Source organism: Apis florea, unplaced genomic scaffold, assembly GCF_048593485.1.
Source record: "Apis florea isolate Af1SG1 unplaced genomic scaffold, ASM4859348v1 contig_2495_pilon, whole genome shotgun sequence".
Classification (NCBI taxonomy): domain Eukaryota; kingdom Metazoa; phylum Arthropoda; class Insecta; order Hymenoptera; family Apidae; genus Apis; species Apis florea.
In genome coordinates this window covers 4,584,034-4,607,201 of record NW_028256595.1, presented here as the reverse complement: position 1 = coordinate 4,607,201, position 23,168 = coordinate 4,584,034, and the positions used below count along the sequence as shown (strand labels likewise).

Here is a 23,168-nt window from a genome sequence, read left to right as displayed (position 1 = left end):
CGTCGAAGCGCGAGGAGAGGAGAGGAGAGAGGGTTCGGGTAACCAACGAGCAGAAGAAAAGGGGGAGAAAAGTGGTGGTGGCTCCCGTGTAATTCTCGTCTCTGTTAGGATTGCCTATTAGGCGTTTAATCGATCCCGGATTAAAAATCACGCGGGCCTTAAAGGTGCCTTCCGGGAGTTTTCGAGCGTGGCTGACCAGGCTGTAAGTGAGTTTCGCGCCGACCCTCGGGCCACGTTGACCAAATTTCTCCTGTAGATAATTACGAGGGTCGGATATAACCCTTGGAACTTGGGGGCAACAAGGGTCCGTGAGAAGATAATGCACTTTCGGACGGAGCAGCGTACCTCGTCTTATTTAATACGGTTCCCAGCCAAGGAGGAGGCTCGTTCGTTCATCACGAATCATCCTCTCCTGTCGCGCGTCTCCCGTTCTCGTCCCCCTTTTGAGAAGGCGTATCGACGATTCGCCACGATTCGTTCCTCCTTTTGAACCGAAGTAAGCGGTGCGAACGCTTGCTTTGCAACGCCGTGTATAATAATTAATCGTTGGCGCGAGTATAGACGCGTAGCCGGCCCCGCTTATTTAGCATAAAATGTAAAATAAGCCGTGGCCAGGGAATAAATTGTATTCCCATTAGGAGCGCCACGGAGGAGCGAGCCCGGCCCGCATTTGAATACGCTCGGATTAAAAATTAAATATTACCGCGGGATACGCAGCGGCGATTAGAGGTTGCGCGAGTAAAAAATCCGTGGAAAAAAGGGGTCGAAGTTACGCGATACAGCCGCCGCGAAAGTATTAAATACTCGTTAATTATTCGCGATCGCAGGGTGAAATTCATAACAACGTCCGAATAATTTAAATATCGTTCGCGTCTCGGGTTCGCGATTTCGAAAATCGTTTGCGAAAATCGTCGACGTGTATTGGACGATAAATCAAATTTTTCATATACGATAAGGAAGTCTAAAGATTGGCGAGTCTCTCGTCTCGGATGTAATCGTCTTGGATGATCGAAGATTTGTCATCTTCTTTTCCTCGACACGAATATGAATATTTGCGCGTTTAGAGAAGAGCGTGGATGGAGCGACGTGGTCGAAACAGTGGTTGGAAAACTTTTTGCAATATTGCTCGCTCGGTTCGAGCGGAAAAGTGACGCAAACGCGGTTTTGATTTGTGAGCGGTCGCGGGATCGTATCGTAGAGCGCACCATAACCATCCCTCACAATTTCGGGGGCGAAGCGAGGAGGCTGACACAAGTGCTCGCGTATCTCTCCTCCGCCTTTTTCCTTTCTCTCTCTCTCTCTCTCGTTGGTCGGCATTAAAGCGCGTGGAGCGTCTCGCCGGTACGGTTGACTAAGACATCAGTCATAATACGCGAGACAACGAGGATGCGAGCGAGGTATAAAGGGCTCCCGTAACTTCTCGTTTGCCCACCTTTCGTTTCTAATGCCTCGCGAGAATCTCCTCCCCTCGACTCTGACTTTCCTCTCGTGTTTAACGACGCTCGTTCGAATCGTTCGTCGATGGTTTCGTGGAAAATTTTTGGTTAAAAGCCAGTCTCGATCGAAGGAAGGAAGATTGCGGGGCCGACTGATTTTCCACAGGCGACCGTTTACCACGCTCGTAAGATAGACAAATGTGTTCTGGCCAGTTGGGATGCCCCGCGCAAACCGGGGAGCCAGGCAGGAGAGAGATTTACAAGTTTAGTTAGCAGAGATCACACCCACGGGATTCGAGCCGATGGGACACGCGGACCAGTTCGTCGATATGAAGCTTCCTCGAACCTTTTCACGTTTTGTTCCACCGTTTATTCCCTCTCTCTGTCTATCCGTTCGGTGATTCCAGCGTAGCAATAGCGCGTGATCGCGCGTACATTTTGGAACGATAAAATTTTCCTATACGTGCAACAAAATGGGAAGGAGGGGGGTGCAAATTAAACCACGCGAAGCGTCGGTACATTTGTCCGTTATCTTGGCTCGTCGTTACGGTGTTCGATATTGGACGGCGATATTCGGGGAAACGATCAGTCGAACGACAGCCTCCAGGAGAGAGGAGTTCCTCTTCTCCCTTCTTCTTGACGGTCGACAAATCTGTCCACTTCCTAACCGTTACGGATAGCCGGCCGTTAGAGCCATCGCTCTCTTTTTTTTTTTTCTCCCCCCCACGCGTATATGAATGACCCGGACGCGGATAAGCCCGGTCGAAATATATATATCGGTGGCAGCGCCTCCGTGCTAGACCGCATTTGTTTGAATTATTTTATATCCCGCGATTTTTTATTATCAATATCTCGAAGCGGCCACACGTCCGCGCGAAAATCGGATCGTCGCCGAGCTAACACGCGCGATAAACCTTTCCCGGATCACAGCGCAGTTCATCACGGAAAATATTATTTTCGCGTGTTATCGAAATGTGTCGCAACACGATCGAAATGAAATACAAAGGATCGAAAAACCTGATGATTTCTGCGAACGAAACGGATTAAATCCGATCTTCGCTTGTACGCGTGGTGGACGAGCGACGAACGTGAGTGTTGGCGGTTTCGAAAAGCCTTAAGCATCCCCCTCCCCCCCCCGTAACGGTGGAGAAAATGACGATCGTTCGGGCGCTCTCGCCAGGATCGTTCCGTTTGGCGAGCAACCGAAACCGCGTCGCATAATGGGAAAATTTGCGTAAACGGCGGGGTCATTAAGCACCCCTCTTACGCGCGAATGTGCGTGGCGGTGGTGGCCGATGTGGAGACGGGGCTATAACTTGCGGTAATACCAACCTAACCGTGTACCCATGATTATAACGCTACCAATTAGTCAAGCCGGCTTAGGATGGCGGCCCTGCTACCTCGGAACAAGGGGCCATATATACACCATATACGCCTGCCTTCAACGCACACGCGTCGGCTTTCTGTCCACCCGTATCATCTCTCACAAGCGCCGTACCAACGTATGGTGAAATTTCTTCCCGCGTCGCGCCTTCTTCCCTCGTTTCACGTTACACGTTTAAGATTGATTCAAGGGTTTGGGTATAGATCGATTTTTTTTTTTTTTAATGGATATCCTCGAACGAATCTCTTTTGATTGTTTTCGATGGCGAAAGATTCGAGGTTTAAGCAACGAGAAGGTTTTTCGAAACGAGGGATCTAAATTCTGGTTGGCGAGAAGAAGAGAGAGAGGCGGCAATGGTGGTGCAGTGACTCCGTTACGAATGAAGTTTCGTCGGATGGTGGCAATGCGTCGTCGAGGGGGAGGGAGCAAGTTTGGTAATTATTTAGCTAAATTGCGAGACAGTTGGTGGCGCACGGTAACATGTGTTCGCAACCGGCGAAAAATCTCTGAATTAATGCTCCGCCATTAATTATGTTTATGAGGCCAAATTGTCTCGGGGAGGCGCGGATACATGCGAATGTAATTTGCGAATTCGGCGTGTAGGTAAAACACGCGCTATTAGGAACGACGACCCTTCTCGTTCGCGTCGACAAATTTCCTTTCGCCCAGCCAAAACAAATTTTCCAACCCCCATTTTGTCTTTATTAAAAACGATCCTCACACGCGCGTTTCTTTCGTCTCTCCAACCGAAATCTCGAAAGCCAACCCAACGTGACGTTTTCTAAATTCTCGCTCCTCGGTTCCGACGTAACGCGTACTCGATAACGAAGTACGACTCGAGAACTTTATCGGACCTCGCTCCGCTTTCTCTTCGTTCAGCGTGAAAAAAAGAAAGGGCAGGCCAATTGTACCGTGAATATCGCGAACCATCCGACCGAATCGTCGGTTGCATACGAAAAGGGATAGTTCCGCCGATTGTCTACGCTCTCGGAATCGCGGCGATTCGACGGTTGGAAAGTTGTTGCCGCGATTCGATTAACTCCGTTTTAACCGCGGATCGATTTTTACTTTGTTGCACCACCGCGCGGTGGCCCCTCTTCTCTCCTTATCGCGGGGCCCACGTTGACAGGTATGCACGCTGACGTATTCCGCGCGACGGAGCAGAATGCGGACGGGCCGTTTTTTTTTTTTACATCCCCTTAGCAGCGGCAACGTAAATTGAAAATCTCTCGGCCGGTGGTTGAACCGATTTCCACAAGAGGGGAATGTGTTTGTTTTCGCCGGGGGCGGAGACGGGGGCACGAGATCCGTGACGTGCGCTACGTACGTATCAGCTGTTTAATTAATTCTATTCGCCGGGAAGAAATATAATATCTCGCGTGGCCGATTTAAACGCATCTCGAATCCCTTCCAGCGTTGCAACTCGTCCTATTTCCCGCCAACCAACCTCTCTCCTCCAATCCTTTATCCCCGATTACGCTTCCTATTAGTTGCAATCGTCCCACCCCCCGCCCCCAATCTTTGTCTCCTTTGTGCGCCTGCGTTTATTCCCGTACAATGGATATTTTGATTTCCGTCGTGGTCGAAGTTTCAATACCGAATTAATACGCAGCGGAGTATAATATCAGAAAGACTATATTTCACGCGAAGGATATTCGCGTTCCATTCGTCCATCCGGACCAAACTTGACCGAAACCATCCTTTAAAGATTCCCCGTATACGATCCTACCAATCACTTTGACTTCCAATTTCCTTTTATCTTGGTACACACGCGCGCGCGCACGCACGCACGAGGCTGGACGAGTTCGTTTGCATTTTTAATTCTCCCTGCTAAGCTTGCACAGCATAGGGAAGGGTGTCGTACACGCTCGTTTCCAAGATCGTGTTTGATTGTCGCGAGAGATTCGAATCGTTCGTCCCGAGGACAAATGGAGGAGATCGGGTAAATATCGATCCGGAACGTATTCGTCATATATCGGCCGGGATTAGGAATCGACGAGTATAGGAATCCGTCGAATTGTATCGAGTTTGCCATTTTTTTTGGCCGAGTCGAGTTGGAAAATGCACGCATTTGATTCGATCGTCGAAACAGGAGCGAGCGAAATCTTATCCGAGAGAAAATTAACGGAGATTTTATTCGCAACGATATTTTCGTTTAATTTCGTTTGACGGGGACGAGGTGGCGTTTTCGACCATTTCCCCGCATTACGGGATCCGCGTGAAAAATATAAATTTCCAACGCGGCGGGGGAAAAAGAACGAAAAGCCAAAAAAAAAAAGAAAAAAAACAAAAAAAAAACAAAAAACGCGAAGAAGACACGACGGGCGAATACGAGCCGTGACAACGAAACTATTTTCACGGGGCGAGAATTAAATTACGGCACTGGGCTTGGACAACGTCGAAACGTGCTTCCAGCTGTGCCGGCCGAAAAGTTATTGATATTCGATCCCCGCCGAATACCGATTCGAAATAAAATATCGTCCACGAATTAAACGTCCACGCTCTCGATCGAGCTCTCGAGCTAAGCGCTCGCCGAATCAACCGAGGATTTCTGAATTTTCGATGGGAGAAGGGAGGACAGAAGAGAGAAAGAAAAAGAGAGAAGGGAGAAGAGATCGGTGGCAGCCACTAATCCACGCGTTCCGACGCGTTTATCGGCCACGGTATCGCGGTCGATCGCCGCGTCACACGCGCGGGGCGGCGCGTAACGTTGACGCGACATTCGAAATCACGTTGCGCGGCTTTTGTAAAGTATGGATTCGAATCTAGTCCGCGATACAGCTACCTATCGGCCTGTTCCGTAGAATGCCGCGGGCCACGCTCGATATTGGCTTTATTAGTTCGCGGTAATAAATCAGAAGGCAGATCAATTTTGCGCCGTTCCCTGATTTCCGTCCCGCCCGGAAAATCAGATATAAATTTGCGACTACGATCGTGCGCTATCGCGTGTTCCACCGACCCGTCCACCCGCGCGAGACGCGCCCGGATATCGCCGCCACCATCTCATTCGATGCTCTTAATTTCGCCGAATCGGCCTCCCCCCTTCGCCCCGTTTCCTATCGCTTCGATCCGATTTGTCCTACTATTGTCGCGCTCTCGCATCTCGCCCCGACCCAATTTTAACTAATCGCGACCGGGATGGAAACGTGACGGGTATGAATCGTCACGGAGATTCGAGGCGAAGCGTGATTCGAGAGCAGGGAATTCCGCAAGAAACAGGATTTTCGTAAGGGAATTTCAATGGTAATGGCAATGAAATCTGGAGATCGAACCAGTGATTAAAATTAAAATTCGCGCATATCGATCTGCAATATCGATGGATAAAAAAAAATCTTTGAAAGAGGACGGTTAGACGGGAGAATTGATAAAAAGTTATTTATAATTGACGAAAAAAAAAAAAAGAAAAAAGAATAATGTAAGATGAAGGGAACATTTTTCGACGGAACACGTCCAGTACAGAAATTAGCGTTACCGCGTGCACTGTTGACTAACGATAAAGGGGCCTCGAGTTCACGAGGGTGACCAGGCGAATGGCTTCTATATTCTATATGCGTGCATATATATATATATATATATGTGTATATATATATATATATATATGTATATATATATATATATATATATATATATATATATCGACACGCGCACATCGATTATATGCTCGATTAATTCGCGACCGTACCGACCCTTGATACGCTCGTTCGCTTACTCGCCCATTCGTTCGCGCATTCGGTCGCAACGATCGATAGGAGCGTGTTGCTCCTGTGCAAAACTTGCAAAATTTTTTTTCCCACTTCCCGATCGACCTCCTCTATCCACCTGTCCAATTTTATTCGCTCCTACGCCATCGGACGATTGATTTGAAAAGGGAGGGGAGAGGTTGGGAAGACGTTGGTCCGAAGATTCGTCGGTCGTCGTTGGTCGAATCGATAACCGGAATCGCGCGAAATCGGGATCGCGAGGCCGCAAAACAATTCGAACGATCCTAAATGGAATTTTCTCCCTTTTATCGGGATCGCATTGATACGGCCGCACGATCGGCGGATAGACGAGGCAATTTCGAATTCTAGTGGACCGCCTAGTGAAACGCGGATTCCCCCCCCCCCCCCAATCGGTGGGGGAGGGAGGATAACGGGTCGGTCTCTGTTCGCGCGGGGGGATGGGGCGCGATCGATGAGAAATCTCGATCGGCAGTTGCGTGCAGTTATTCCGGTCGTTCGCCGAGAAATTTCGTTATCATACACACGATACTCGAATGTATGCCGGCAATTCTGAAAGGACCGAGAGTATCGGCCGTTACGAAGGGATGGATTTGGATTTGAAGGGTGGCAGAACGCGAGTGGGGGGGGGGAGTGGGGGAGGCGGGTCGGAGGATTAGAGGTTGGTCGAGCAATTAGCGAGCCGTCAGTGGCACAGTGGCTGACAGGGGGCTATACAACCTACTACCGGCGGCCTGCTACCGCCTCTGCCTCCGCCGTTTCTGGCCTCGCCATCGTTTCCACCTACAATCTCATCGGCATATGCCTTACTCAGCTGCCCAAGTACCGGCTCGTGTTACCCTTAATTAGAATATCTAACGGCCGATCCATTCCATTCCACCACTCGTTTCGTATCGACGTTTCGTAAACCGCCGCTTTGCCGCCCTACCTAGGTAACGCACCTACGACCGCTCCTGCGTTCCTCTGTGCTTCCCTCTGTGTGGAACCCGTCAACCGACGTTCAACCGACGAACCAATTTCGCAAATCGGAAAGGAAACGAAGGAATAGTCTCGTTTCGAAACGAAACTTTCGTTCACCTTCGTCATTCGAGCTTCGATTCGAAGCTTCTTCTTTTCTGACGTAGACGAAGAAAAGAACCAAAAAAAAAAAAAAAAAGAAAAAAAGGGGAAGAAAAAGAGAAGAAAGAAAAAAGAGAAGTTAAAAAACAACAGCTAGCAGCTTTAACACGGAAATCGATATACTCTTCCCCCTTCGATACGAACGATCTTTCCCTATTTTTAATTCTCGGCGAATCCTCGGCGATAGGAGGGCCCTGGACTGGAAGAGGGGAACGACCGGGCAAAGAAGAATCAGCGCGCAACGGCAGGCTGTCGAGGCAAGGGGGATAGAGCGAATGCAATTATAATTTTAATTTCGATGGTATTTAATAAAGGGGCGCATTGCGTAGCCTGCACCGGCAGCCGTCCAACCCTCGAGCCTGCCATACAGACCTGTATGCGCTAATTAGCAGTTACGGCCCGCAGACCGCACGAATGCATTCTGCTGCTTGCTCGCACGCCGCCACGTTGCACTTTCGTCCCGAACTCGTTCACCCCTTCGAAATCATCCGCTCCCATCCGATCGTCCATCCACCTGTATTCCATTCCCCCCTTCGGATCGATCGAACCCGAGTTGAAGTTGAGCGATAAAAAATAAAAAAATGAGAGAAAGCTATATTACATATTTATTTAGTGGGGAAGGGTAGGGAGTGGACTCGATCGAAGGAGTTTCGCGTTCACCGGGGCCCCCTCCCCGGCTAGTAATCGGTCAAAGAATCGGTTGTCGAGCGGCAACGAGCGGCGAGCAATTAGATCATCGCGTTACGCTTCTCCTCCTCCATCTAGAATAGGAAAAAATTCTTTTCTTCCCCGTTCTCGTTCGATCCATCCCCTTGGCGCGGACTCCGCGTTCCGGTTAATTTGCGTTCGAGTCAGGCAGACACTCGCGGCGGATTCAATTATACACCGACAACGAAGTTTGTTCCCATCAAATGCCGAAAGGCTGAAAATCAATCCGGAGCGCGATCGGTTTAATGGGGGCACGCACCACGTGCCGCGGCCATTACGCCGCCCCGCCTCGCCCTCCATCTCGGCCTCCATCTCATCTCCCTCCGCGTGTCCGCAACGCGTTACCGATACTTCGCGCGAAGAGTAGCGCAACGGTGAAAAAAAAAAAAAAAGAAAACGCTGTTCAATTCTCCTCCCTCCCCTCTCCCCAGTGGGAAAAGAATCGATCGCTCGATCTTACGATCTCGATCACGTGTCTCACGACTTGGATCGATTGGTTCGACCTCTTCCTTTTTTTTTTTTCGAAAGATTCCATTCCTCGATAACAAAAAAAAAAAAAAAAAAAAAGAGAAAGAAAGAAAAAAAAGTTTTTCCTCTGTTGGAGCGATATTTCCGCTTCCTTGACCGTGACGTTACATACACGCTTCGTCCGCGAACCATTACCGCGTTCACTTATCGCGGGTTCACGAGATCACGGATATTCGAGGGTCGATCGAGGGAACAACACGAGGGCGGCACGATCCAAGATTCATCAATCGGGCCGCAATCGAAGCGGCCCTTACCCCTGTTCGGAACGTTTAATAACCCCCCAGCTGGCCGATCAGCGAGCGGCAACGTGCGCGGATATGGTTGGGGGTGGAGGAGGAGGGAAAGGTTCGAGCGTGGGGCTCGAGGGAGGAGGAAAGAGACAGAGGAGCGAAACAAAGAGTGGAGGGGCGAGAGAGAGAGAGAGAGAGAGAGAGAGAGAGATCGCGAGAGGATGGATAGGAAGGGTGGACGGAAGGGAAGGAGGCGAGTTGTGGGATGAGTTGGAAGGTGGAGAGGGATGATCGCGGGAGGGTAGGGGGCAGTTGCATATGAGCGATTGCCACACACGGCGTGTAACGCCGGCCGTGGCGGCGGCATTTACGTTAATTAAATTTCCCCAGGCCGTAGGACCGATCCTCTAGCCTTCCTCACTTTCACCCCTCCACACCCAGGCCGGCCTGGCATCAATCATTGCACGCTCAGCCTCACTAGCCCGGCGGACTCCGGACTATGCCGGAGGATCGAGTCGCCGGAGACTGTTTAAAATTGCTAACCCTCGTCCCGTCCCCTCTCCTCACCCTCCCGCCGCCCACCCCTCCCTTTTTCACAGCGCCGGCAGAGATCCGTCAACGGCGCCTTCCGCGACCTTCTGCTCCCGCCTCGTCATCGCGCGTCTCCCTCTCCCTCTCTCTCGCTCTCTCTCTCTCTCTCTCTCTCTCTCCCTTCGAACCTATGATTTTTCCTCCCCTCCCCCCACTTTAACCACTTTGACGGCTATCAATTAGAGGACGCGATATCTACTGCTCTTATTCCCTTTTGCGCTTTTGTGTTTCTGAGTTTCCCGATGAAAAAGTCTGTGGAAAGTATCCGCTTCGAACGAACGAATCTCTCGATTGGCTTCTTCGATCGAGCGGAAAGGATTAGAAGGAAGCGGGTGATGATTTTCAGATTTGTTAGATTTCTAGACCGGATGGTTTTACGATTCCTTTTTTCTCTTTTTTTTTTTTTTTTTTTTTTTTTTTTTTTTAATAATTAAAAGGAAAGGGAGGAGGAAAGGTGTAGCGGAAGAAGAGGAGAGAGAGACGGAGAAAATAGAATAATTTCCTCCTTATTTAGCGGTATTCGAGGGTGAAATGGACGAGAAAGTTACCCGAGCCTTTGATTATATTTTGCACGCCCCCTCTCAAAGCTAAGCTTTACCGCGTTTCGCGAAATCCGATAAATTCCAGCCTCGCAGAGGCTTCGCGTCTTGAAAACTGCGGGGCTACTTCTTCGTCGTTCGCTTCCCTGCCCCCCTCGTCCGTTCCAATCTCGTAATCGACTTTGCCAGCCAATTCTATAATCCCTTAAACCTAATTAGGGGAGGGGGGGGAGGGGAAGGGGAAGGCGAGCGAGCCACGGCCGTAAGTCGGAACTCGAGTTAACTTCGCTACAAACAAGAACAATATCTTCGTTCTCTTCGGAACTTCGTTACGGTGGGGTGGATGGAAGGCGGTGGCAGGGCAGATCGTGGATCGCCGTTGATCGTCGTGAGGAAAATAAGCTAGCCCCGGAGCGATAGCCAGCGGCTGGCCAATGTAATCGCTTGTAAAAATGTAATAAAGGATCAAAGTCTGCCGTTGAAGCGGCTATTACGCGCGCGTGGGACATCGAAGAAGATGAGGAAGAGGAAGAAGAAGAAGAAGAAGAAGAAGAAGAAAAAGATCGTTCTCTTTTTGAATTCGCGTTCCGCGTTTCAGTTTTCTTTCTTTTGAAACGATTAGATAACCAGATAACCACCGCGTTACCCCTTTTCTCTTTCGTTATTTTTAAGAATTTTATAAATTGTGGGGGGGGGGGAGGAGGGACTCTCTCTTTCGAAAATCATTTGTGTTTCGATCAAACTTTCTTTCTTTCTTCTCCCCCCCCCCCCTAATTTTTATCGTATATAAAAGCGTGAACGTCGTTGTTCGATTCGATACGACGAATGGGACGCTCCATCGAATGCGACTTCTCGAAAGGAATTCAGACACGTGACATTCGGGAAAGATCCAAACATTCCAACGAATATTCGTAGCTCTCAAAGACTCGAGGCGGACTCGGTCGAGCCCCTTTGCCGACTCGAATACCTCGAGACACGCGAAGGAGGAGGAACGGATATCACCGCTTGATGCAGTCCGACGAGACGCTCGAGCGCACCCTCTAGCATGGCTGTCCTCGAAGGGCCACTCCTCGGACGGCCGGAGTATTTCATATTTCTGACTATCAAAGGTGGAGCTTTGTGCAGTTTATATTAAATCACGGCACGGTGATACAGACAGCTGCCTTTCTTCTTTCGCTCTCGTACTCGCGAGCCTCGTGTATCCTGTTTTTTCGGTCTCGGCTAAAAGAAGACAAAATTCTATTAAATCGTTCTCGACCACGAGGTCGAGAAAATCCCCGATACCCTGTTATAACTTGGCAGCGATTATTTTTGTCGTGACCCGAGGATAATGTTAAAATCGATACGCAATGCGGAGAAAGAGAGAGAGAGAGAGAGAGAGAGAGAGAGAGAGAGGATATATGATTAATTAAATCATCGAAGTGACGAGCCCGAGTTATTTTAATCGAACGCACACCTTTCCCCGTTTTTAACGATTCTCATATCCGATATGAAAAATAACTCGTTCCACGATTATTTTCGCCTTGGAACGATCCTTAAATCTTGAATCTTTCAAGAACATGGAGAAAATTATTTCGGGGATGATCCGAACGAATGAATTATTACCGCGGATCTAAATCGTTCGAGGTTAAAATATATTCGGTTCGGTTCGAAATATCTTGCCATTTTCCCCCCTTCGGGGGAGGAAAGGAAAGGGAAGGAAAGGATTGTCCTCTCCCTCTCTCTCCTCCGCGCATCGTGCGTGATACGCGTGCGACCCGCAAACGCGTTCAAGTACGCATGAACTTGAATCGGGAGCGGGCGAAGTCGGTCGGAATTAACGAATGAAATCAAATCAGTCCCCGTTTGTTGATTCGCTACCGGTCGCTAGCGGAGGTAGATCGAGTGCACGGAAGAGAGGTAGCTGGCTGGGAACAAGAGGGGTCCGTTGTAGATTCCAATCGATATGATGCACACGGCCGGATACCGACAGCGTTATTACGTCGAGTGCTATTAAGACTTCCAATTAGTTCGATATACCAATACGCGGCTACGCGCGTTTCAGTCAGGGAAATCAGCGGAAAATCGGCCGGTTGTTTGTAATATTCCCCGGGACGCGAGGAACGAGCACCAGCTGGGAACAACGTGTTTTTATTTTCCACGAATCGAGCACCGTTCGTGTTTTCCAATTTTTTTCCCCCAGTATGTTTCTCTATGGTAACAAAAAAAAAAAAAAAAAAAAAAAAAATGTATAAATTGGAGAAATTCTAGGAAACTTGTAGAGTTGAAATATTTTGCTTTGTTTTTCATTTTTTTTTTTTTTTCGTTATATTTATCTATTTTTTCTTTTTTCTTCTTTTTTTTTTTTTTTTTTTTTACGCACAGGTATTAGTATCCTACGGCGGAGGATGGAGGAAAAGAGGGATACGCGATGATTTTTCTCGATTCGAAGGAAGGAAGGAAGGAATTGGACGGAACGCATCGATAATCCTACTCCACCGCAAGAATCTATTCGAAGCTTATCTCATTTATTACCCTCCCCCTCTCCCTGCTGTTTTGCTCTCGTTCGATGGTTATTTTACAACCCCACCAGATAGGGAGGTAGTAACGTCTTTGTTTTCACCGCGCAACATCCTTCGGCCAGCGACCCTTAGTCTCTCGACAATCGTTCGCTCTTCCAACGGCGAGCCGAGAGCTTCGAGGGAGAGCTTGCTCGAGATAAGGAACCATCGTACCTCCCGATTTTCCGTATCGCCACTTCCTTCTCCACTCTTCACTCTGGTTGATTCTCGCGGCGAAACCGAATCGCGCCATTGTTTCCCAACCCTTGCTGTCTTTCTTTAAATTCGACGGGGAGAGGGGAAGCGAAAAAGTGAAATTTCGATTGCGATCTCGAGTGGAGATAACGTTTTATGGGAAAGTTTTGCCGTTGCGCGTTATTACGAATATATATTCGATTTATATTCGACGAGAGGATTTTTTCCTTCAGTAAGAAGTAGAAGTAAAAGTCGAAAGAAGAAATTGTAAATGTTTCGTTCGACGTTTCAAAACTACAAATACTGTTCGGGAGGAAATTGAAATAAAGCCGGCCCAGCAAAGGAGGAGAGCGTAGGAGGCGAGGAACGAAGCGACAACAAAGCGGTGGTGGAAGCGAGAAGGGAGAATTTAAGGTCGTTTTGTTCGAGGAAGGAGATTGGCTTGGAAGAGAGAATACCTCTAGTTGTTAGCAAGCACGAAGCAGTTCGGGGTTGCTAGATAAGGCGTGGGCATAAACGTCCGCAGATAAGGGTAGTTTGCACCCCCGTTGTGGACAGTTAGCCTTAAATGAGCCGGTGGTGGGGGAGGGCGAGACGTGTAAAGCCTTTTGTTGCGTTGGATCCCATCTTCTCGCTTTTGAAATCAGTTTCGCCGACGTCGGTCCGCCCCGATAACAGATCGAAATATCCATCTCCACCGTGACAAACGATCTTTCCCTCTCGTTCGAAAACTTTTTTTGTTCGAGAAAATGATTTTTTTTTTTTGAAAAAAAATATCAAAAAAAAAAAAAAAACCTCTTTTCCCTTATCTTGCTCTCCCTTCGCCTCGTGGCCGAGTTTTCATTTTCATTTGGCCACTTGGCGGAAACGTGGAGGAAGAGAAACGTGTGAGTGTGCGACAAACAAAGCGAGGATCTTGGTTCGGAACGTGCTTCCAGACGCAAAAAGAGACGAAGAAAAGAAGAAAAATAATCCGCTGGCGGTTCGGGGTGATTTTTCACGCGCGTCGTCCGTACAAAAATCCTGTCTCGCCGTTCTAAATTCCGCTTATCTAATGGGGTTTCGACAGTAATGTGCCGGCGTATTATGTAGAACCATCCTGCCAGGACCATCCCTTTTACGTGGAAGACCACGAGCAGCGGTGCCGTTTAGCGTCAGATAGCGGAAACGTATGAGGGACGGGGTGAAGCCACCCTTATCTTAAGGGTAGCTACTCAATAGCAACTCGCACCGAAATTTCTATCTCTCTCTCTCTCTCTCTCTCTCTCGCACTATCGTTTCCATCTTCAATCGCCTTCTCCTTTTTTCCGCCTTCCTCTTCATTCTCCGTTTCGTTCCTCTTTCCCTCGCTTCCGCATCGAAAGCGGAAAAATTAAATCGAACGATAGTTTTTCTCCCGAGTGGATTCTCGAGATTAAAATTTCCCGAGTGGAGAGTTGTCGCCATCGAAGGGCCACAAAGGGATCGAGGAAGGGAAGGGGCTGATACCTGGAAGGTACGCGCGCATAATTCAACGTACAAGACATGGACGGAGTCGGGGTTTGGCACCGCCGCCGCTTACGGTTACTTATACTTGGAGAAGGGCTGTGTGTGCAATGCCTCGGCAGCGCCCCGGGGGTAGGTGCTTGCGGTAAATCTAATAATGTTGTAATGCTGTTACCCCCCTCAAAGTTGGCCCGTAAGTTTCTGCCGGGCCTGTTGGCTCCGACTCCCGTGCCGAGAATTCCTAACGCGCGCGCCTTGTTTCGCCCGCGTAATACGGCGACACGTACCCGCTCTTTCGCTCCAACGGAACCAACCCTTTTTCGAAGTCTTCTAGAAAAAAGAATCAGTCAAAAATATCTCCATCAAACGTCCAGGAGCGAATAGTTCTTCGGTCGTTGGCTAAGAGAGAAAATTCGGTTCGGAGGACGGAACGAAGTCGGTATACTTTCGCAAGATCAGAATCGCGCGATTTCCAAGAAGGGGCGCACGTATCGACGGTGCGGATTTCATTAAAAGCAGGATTATCGCATTGACGTGTCCATTGACACGGTGGCGGGCAACAGGTAGGTGATACGAAATTGCCGACTTTTCCGGAGGGACGTGGTGGTGGCGGCGGCGGACGTCGAAATCGAAAGAGAGCCACGCGCGGTTGACGCGTTCCTCCGCAAATTTCGTCCGACCCGCCCAACCAACCCTTTTCCCCTCCCTCCCTCCCTCCCTCCCTCTCCCCCTATCCCCGCAAAACTCCCCGCGTCCTTCGGCCGACGGTTTGTTAGAACTACGGCGTAGATACATGTGACGAGGCAAGGTAAGCCTTCGAGTCACCCGAGGGTGTTCCGCAAACTATGCTCGCGAAAAGTTCAACACAACTTCATAACGTCGGTGTTCCGTGGGAGAATTAGAGGGAGGGGGGGGAGGGGAGGGAGAGGACTCGAAGTGGTTGGGAAGGAGACGTGGAGGACTCTATCCGAGGGGGGTTTTCGAGGAGGAGGAGTAAATTTGTTCTAGCGTGAGCTTACACGGGTTACGTTAAGTACATAGGTGTTTGGGGGTAGTTAGTTGTGCTCACCGGCGCAAAATAGAGCGGGGCCGGTGTCTAACTTGAAACGCGTCCCGTACACGCGAACAACAATCCTCTCGCGAATTCGGCAAGTTTCCACGGGGTCCGTCGTAATAGCGATTGTCCAGGCATCAACGCCACGGGCTTTCGGGTTGTTCGGTTAGATGTAGAGTGCTGGGCGTGGGTAATCCTTAATTGCATACAACTTTGAAGATATTCTATTTTGGAGATCATCTTGCCGAAGGAAAGAGACGGGTATGTGTCTGAACGAAATACAGTTTAAAGTTTTTCGTCTCGATCACGGAACGGAACGGAACGGAATGCGCGAGATGAGTCGCGGATAGGGCTAAATTTTGGCGATGCTATTTGCCATTTGACTCGAATCCGATTCTTTCCCTCCTTCTACTTCTCTTCTCGTTCGTCTCTTCAGCTCATTTTTTCTTTCTCTTTTTTTTTTTTTTGCCTTTTTTTTTTGCTCTTTCTCCTTCTCCTTCCATGGTCGAACGACTCTTTCTCGCAATACCGACTCGCGGAGATAAAAATCAGTAATTAGCCGGGACCATTATGGCGGCCGTTTGAAAAATTAGCGGGTCGTGGGGTAACCGCCCCTCTGGGTATAATCCCGCATCGGGAACAGCGCATACCAACCTGCATCCAGCCTGTCTCTGATTTATACGGGTTTGCTATTAATTACACCTACCCCGCTAGCTCGCTCTTTCCAACAACTCAACCTCCAAACTCTTGCAATACGCATTCCCGATCTTCTTCCGCTAGGATTTTTAATCTCTCTCTCTCTCTCTCCCTCTCTCTCTCTCTCTCTCTCTAATATAAAGAAACGATAGTTATATTTCTTAAATTTAATCTTTGTTATCTCGATAGATTAGGATAATCTCGTATCCACGATTTTCTTCGCCTTCTCACTCGCTCCTCTGATATTCGCTCCCATCCTCCAACGTTCATGTGTCGCAGTTTGATTTCGCGCGGGTATTTTTTTTTTCTTTTTTTTCGGTTGTTTGCATACGAAAGAATTCGAGTCAAGCGCGACGAGCCGAAAATTCCGGCCGGGTCTCGCATCGGTTGTTGTTTCAACTGACGCTGCCCGGTCTCGACGGGCTGCGGCGCAATTAAATTAAATGCTTCGGATTAATTGTTCGAAAGCAGTTAAATTAGTTGCGTTTGTTTTGCCCGATTTTTGCGCAATCTCGCTGCGGAATGCGCGAGGTGTACCCACGCACACACACACACACACACACGCACTGTGCCACGCCGAGGGGGTGGCCGGCGCGGAGTGAAAGGGTGGAAATTTCGTCCGCGGCCGCCTATTACCCATCGCGCGTCCTCCAAATCTCGCCGGGTTAACACAGCCAAAGCGTCGAAACACGCGCGCGTGTTCTCGCGAAAAGGACACTTAAAAAATTCATTTGCGTGCGCGTTCCTCCTCCCCGCCCGCGTTTCTAAATGGGAATTCGCGCTTCTCGCTTTCCTCTCGTTTCCCACCGTGCTCGCCCTCGCTGTGAGTGGAACGGCGAGAAACGTTCAGAGGCGAAGAAACGGCGACACCCGATTTTCCTTCGTCCTTTATTTCTTTTCTCCCTCTTTCGAATTCGAGAAAAGATACTCGTTAGAGGATTGGAATTTCGATCGTTTCGATATTCTTTCGTCCGATATTCTTTCCAACATTCCGTCCAACTAAGAAAAATGAAATATCGAAGAAACGATGGTTCGAGGAATACACAGGCCTGGAAGAAATCCTATTCCACGCTACCCCTTAGTCAGCATCCATTCCCTCCTCCTCTACACACGCCAAGTCACGTTTACGAACATCCGTAGGATCCACGAGTCGATCGAGTCGAACGAGTGGGTGCACGGTTACCGGAGAGAGTGGTAACCGTGGTGCATCTTGAAGCGCATCGTCAGCGGCGACGCGCGGACTCTTGAGCCGCATTGCTCGGATGCTGGTGATGCGTACGAGCGAGCGTCTGGCAAGCTTGCAAGTAAACGGTACGGTTAGACATGGTTAGACTGGCATCCGGCCGCAACCTCTCAACCTCATTGCGACCACCTATACACGATTCCACCCCGATTCCAGCTAGCTTTCGTGCTTCTCCCCGTTGTTCCAACCCCTCCCTCCCTCCCCCTCCCCCTTCCCCCCCTTCCAACCCACCTCCCCTCTGCCTGGGACCCGATACCGACCCGACAGATATCGCATCGTCGAGACATTCAAGACATAACGGGCCGAGGAGAGATATGCATCATTAGGATTGCCGGACAGCCGACACACGCGCGCCCACCAGTAGGCGCCGCGTTCCTACTATCCTTCGATTCTCCATCGGTCGAGATCGTTGGAATGCCAAGGGGTGCTCGCTTCCTAAGATGGCCTGCATACCCGCGTACTCCCTACGTACGTGTACGCGTCGCCACCCCTCGTGCTCTTCAAACCCTTCCGAAAATTTATCGACAAAATCAATTTTTAACCTCAATTTTAGAGGTAAATTTCGAGCCTCGATGCGAAGAGGGTGCTTTGCTTTGCTTTGCTTGGAAAAGGAGCGACACCTCGTCCCTTCCAATTCCTAAATTGCCGCGTGCCTGCATCGTCGCGTGCACGCGGGCTGGAAACGAACGAACGAACGAACGAACGAACGAACGAACGAACGAACGAATAGGATTGTTGGAGCAATCCGTACAGCCTCCGGGAGGATGAGGGGGATGTAGGTGAGCGAAGGGGTTGGCAGAGGGATATAAGCGCGGGAGAGAAGGGAGGGAGGATACGAAACGCGGGAGAAAGAAAGAGAGAAAGATAGATGGTGATAGGACGAGGCGAGGGGGAGGGGGAGGGGTAGATACGGCGGTGGTGCCGATGGCGGTGCCAGTGACTCGGTCGAACGAGCAGGGGTTTGGAAACCGTAATCGTTCTAACCCCTACGCTTCGTACCTGCCCTCGCTCTCGCACCCTCTCTCCCCCGCCCCCCCCCCCCCCGATGGCCCTGTGGCCGGTCGTGCGCTCGCTATTTATTGCCCGCACTCGGCCGGTTCACAACATAAATATGTTACACCTATGGCCACACCTACTGGCCACGGATCGCGAATTCCTCCGCAATCGTCCGGACGTACCGCGAAAAGAATTACGCGGATAAGCGGATAAACGCCGTTCCACGTTGTGTTTTTACGCCCGCCGTCTGCGCCGTTCCACGCCTTCTTTTTTTCCTTCCCTCCCCCCCCCCCTTCCCTCTTTTTAAGCTTTTTCAGATTCGTTTCGTCGTGTTTGCGACGAATCTTTTCTTTTTTAATTTTATATACGTATATATATATATATATGTATGTATGTATGTATGTATGTATGTATGTATGTATGTATGTATGTATGTATGTATGTATGTATGTATGTATGTATGTATGTATGTATGTATGTATGTATGTATGTATGTATATTTTGATAGACGAGAGATGATTTTTTTTTTTTTTTTTTTTTTTAAGGGAGATACAATCGAAATAACGTACACGTTCTACGTACGTGGAATGGTTGTTGGTTAGATTAGAAAAATCATATTATCAGATATTAATCAGAGACGCGATATCGAGACGCGTAGGAAAAATTATTATTCGGTTATCGATTTAAAATCTGTTTTATAAGTGGATCTAGACTCTCTAGAAATGGCCACCTGCTAGAAATCGAGGGTGGACGTAAGAAGAGTCGAGTTTCGAAAGATAAAAGAAAGACCAACTGTTGAATATCTGAGGCGAGCCTCGATCGATTCGTATACGCCGTGTATTAAATTCGTTAAATAGTTAATCAATTTTTTTTTTTTACTTACGTTCAAAGGCGATTCTCTCTCTCTCTCTCTCTCTCCGAAATTTTTCAATTCGGCCCTCTCGTCCACTTGCCTTCTTGCCTCTCGATCTCACGTTGATCTTTTCCAAGCCAAGAATAACTACCAGTCTTCCTCTGATCCCTCGGCCGGACAATTTTTCTCCTCGGCATATATATGTATCTATATATACATACAACGATCAACGAGGACGAGAGATAAAGGGGCGAAGAAACGGAGAAGGAGGGAGAGAGGGAAGAGGCGAAAACAGGCGTGAGGATAAAAGGTGGTATCGGTCGGAAGGCTCGATTCGCGCTCGACGACAACACGCAAAAGCTCGACAGCTCCGCAACGGACGCACGTGCAACTCGGCCGCGTGGCACGTGGTGTTTGTCGGAGTGGCTCGGCTCGAAAGCCGCTCACCAGAGCTTGCAAGCTCTCGAGCTTTCATTGGCCGATGGGTGGAAACTGCGCATGATTGCGGGTGTGGCCAGAACTTAAGGGGCGGAATAAGCTCGGGGTGACGATAGGACATCCCGAAAGGGGCACGTCTTCGTGGGTGTCCACGTTCCTCCGCTATCCCACCCCTAACGTGCTTTTTCCTTAAGCTTCTAACGAGCGTGAGAACCCGCTCCTCTCCCTCCCCTCACAGCTTCGAGAACTTGCGAACTCACTTCTTCGACCGGGGGGGGGAGGAGGGGGGAAAGGAGGGGGATAGGGGGTAGTAGACGACCCGTGCACGGCCGAGGCGGTGGGTGGGGCACGGGGGGGGGAGGAGGGGAGGCGGTGGCTGGCCGCCGAGGCGACCGTGCTAATTAAGGAAAACTAATGACGTCGAACGCTTCTCGCGAGGACACCAAGAGGCCGATAGTTAATGCCTCCGTCATCGTATTATTCGTTGCCAACTTTCTCTCTCTCTCTCTCTCTCTCTCTCTCTCTCTCTTTTTTTTTTAAACGAACGAAGCGAACTTTTGCGAGGAAAAGAAGGGGATGGAAGGGGGGGTTGGTATCGGTCGTCTCGACCCGTCTTGAATTTTAACAAGAGAGAGAGAAAGATTCGAAGACGAGGCTGAATTTGAATACAACGCGCATCAACGGAGATCGTAGCTTTCCTTCTCTTTCCCCTCCTCGTTGTAAATTTTTCTTTCGTCGCTTTTCGCTATCGCTGCGAAATCACATACAGCCCTTCGTCTCTCAGCTTTCACCCGAATTCTCGCGTCTGTTTCGTATCTCGGCGGTGGAGAGAAATTTCTTGGCGCGCACGAGCCAAGCATTATCGATCGACGCAACGTATTTTTCTTTCGTAGCAACAGGTGGAAGTTATTTTCGCATTAACGCGAGCGAAAAGAAGAAAGCGAGGCAAGCGTTTCTCCCCCTCCCCACCCTGGCGACGTTTTCAACGATCGGTTTCCAACGGCGAATCGGTTGTCGCGGAACGTTTGACGAGGTCGTGTATCGCGTAAAGCGAAAGTCTAATCACGGCCGGCCGATAAATAAATCGGTGTAGCTAAACAGCGAATCGGTTAGGAGGATGGTGTGATTTCGGGGAAGAGCACGCGACCGATGATTCGCGGAGGGTGGGAGAGGGAGGATTGGGGACCCTTCATCACGTATTTACACGGTATGCTTGCTGATTGCGCGTGCACGGTTGCCAACCGTTTTAATGATTTACCCTTGGAGAAATTGGCATTTAACCCAGAACGAGAGTTAGGTCGACGATTTATCGTCGATTACAAACAGCTACTACGTCTTCTCTACGTCCGAATGGAACGAATGGACGTTTCGTGCGATAATTTCGCGTCGAGAAATTATTTCGGTGGCAGCGTAGAGTTGACACAGGGACGCAGACCCCCCGACATCGACGGGGGCTTAACAAACCACGTTTGTTAAATCAACGTATAATAATAACAATAATAATAATAATAATAATAATAATAATAATAATCCTATCCACTGCTCTCGATCTTTCGCCTCGAAGGTGATGCTTTTCGGATATATGTCCAGAAATGTCGCGACGGGAACGAGAACGAGAACTCGTAAATACGTAATGGGCCGTCGTCTCGACGTCGGCGAATTATATTATCACGCCAACTATTGATTGCAATTATGACACGACCTGTGCAAGATTAGCATGGGTAAGAGAGGAGAGGGGAAAGGGAGTGGAGGAGGAGGAGGAGGAGGGATACAGCGATCCGATCGCTATTTCATAAATTCGCAATGACGCACGGGTTGGTCGTGAGTGACGTGTCATATATCGCGTAACGGCCAACATTTATGCGCACTAGCCGGGCACATAATTGCAATTAGAGCGGAATTCATTTACATCAGGCCGAACGTTCGATTCGTTCAGGGAGAAAGCACGGATTTGCACGGATTGCCGCGTACGCGCGCCTGTCCCGATTTATTTTTCCACGGCGTCGATCCGCGTGGTAACCATCGTGTAAATGGAATTAGCGAAGACGAGAAGACGATCGACGTTGACGCCCAAATCCAAAGTCGAGGAGGAGAGAAAAAAAGGTGTTGGTGTCGAGTTGCTCGGAAGTAAAGCAAATATATATATATGTATATCCTCGCGTCGTTCTGTCGTTCTTTCGAAGGGATAGAAAGAGAGAATCGGATGCGAAACAGAGCGAATTTTCCTAAAACTAACGCGAGACCTCCTCCTCCTCCTCCTCCTGGTTGACAAATAACCGTTCGATTTTTAAATATTTACGGCGCTACGCTATTTTTCCACGCATCGGCTATTCCATTCGCGATATGGCGCTTCCCGCCCACCCTATCGATGAGAATTTATCGTCCGAAATACGATTTTATGAAAATTAACGCTGCTTTCGTCGCTCGGATAAATAAATAAATAAATAAATCCCGCGTTTATTATTTTAGAAGAGCTTTCCGCGGGCTTTAAGTGGGCTCCGCGATACGTGTTTTTCGATTACCAAGCAATTGGTAAAAAAAAAAAAAAAAAAAAAAATACAAAACGAAACAAACAAACGGAAGAAATCGTTAAAACTGCTCGAAGAACATTTGGGAAGCAAAGGGTAGATTTAGGAAAAGAGAGAGAGAGAGAGAGAGAGAGAGAGAGAGAGAGAGAGAGAGAGAGAAAGAGGTAGACGCTCTCGTTTCTAAAAAATTTCATTTCGATTTTTTTAAACGCAGCCCACGCTGAACCCGCGTCCAGGATTAAAAGCTAATTCGAGCGATCCAGTTTAATTGAGCGATTAACGGCTAAATAGAGCCGGTCCCTCTCCCTCTCTCTCTCTCTCTCTCTCTCACCCTCGCGCCACTCGTCCCTCCGCCGCTCGCTCTCTCCGATCCTCCTCCTCCCCCCTCCCCACCTTTTAGAACAAATCGTTCGTGATGGTGTCCAGCCCGGTGGAAAATATAATTCAAAGATATTTATGGCTGGATTACCGCTGGAATTGGGTATCTAATATACATGACCGGTTCCACCGGGTCCGGCCGGACTTTAACTGTCCACCAGGGGGTTACGTTTCGCCCTTTTAAAGCGATACCGGGCCCGCCATTACCAGCGTGAACGCCGCCCAATTACCCGACCGCACGTTGTGATGACCGCGCAGCGCCAAGATTCACGTTCGAGCGCGAATATTTAACGGCCGAATTTTCGAAATTTCGCCGCGACAGGGCGAAACAACGCGGGGGATAAGCAAAAATGGGACAAGAGTTTTCCCGGTGATGGTGGAAAAGGATTAGCCGCAATTGATAGCCACGAGCGCGCTCGTGGAGGAACGTGCTCGAACGTGGCGTTACGCGCCGGAGCGTCCAACTATTCGCTCGTTTCGAAAGTTTGGCCGCCACCGTGTTTAGACC

General features: G+C 49.2%; 1 protein-coding gene across 3 annotated transcripts in view; it reads right to left on the bottom strand.

Moving 5' to 3' along the window:
• Positions 1-19,724, bottom strand: part of LOC105735085 (LIM domain only protein 3) — a 65,579-nt gene extending 45,855 nt beyond the window's left edge. For all 3 annotated transcript variants that reach the window (XM_086906993.1, XM_086906994.1, XM_086906995.1), the window contains exon 1: positions 19,347-19,724. The gene's annotated coding sequence lies outside the window, so the exon portion shown is untranslated. The remainder of the gene's footprint in view (positions 1-19,346) is intronic.
• Positions 19,725-23,168: the final 3,444 nt, after the last annotated feature.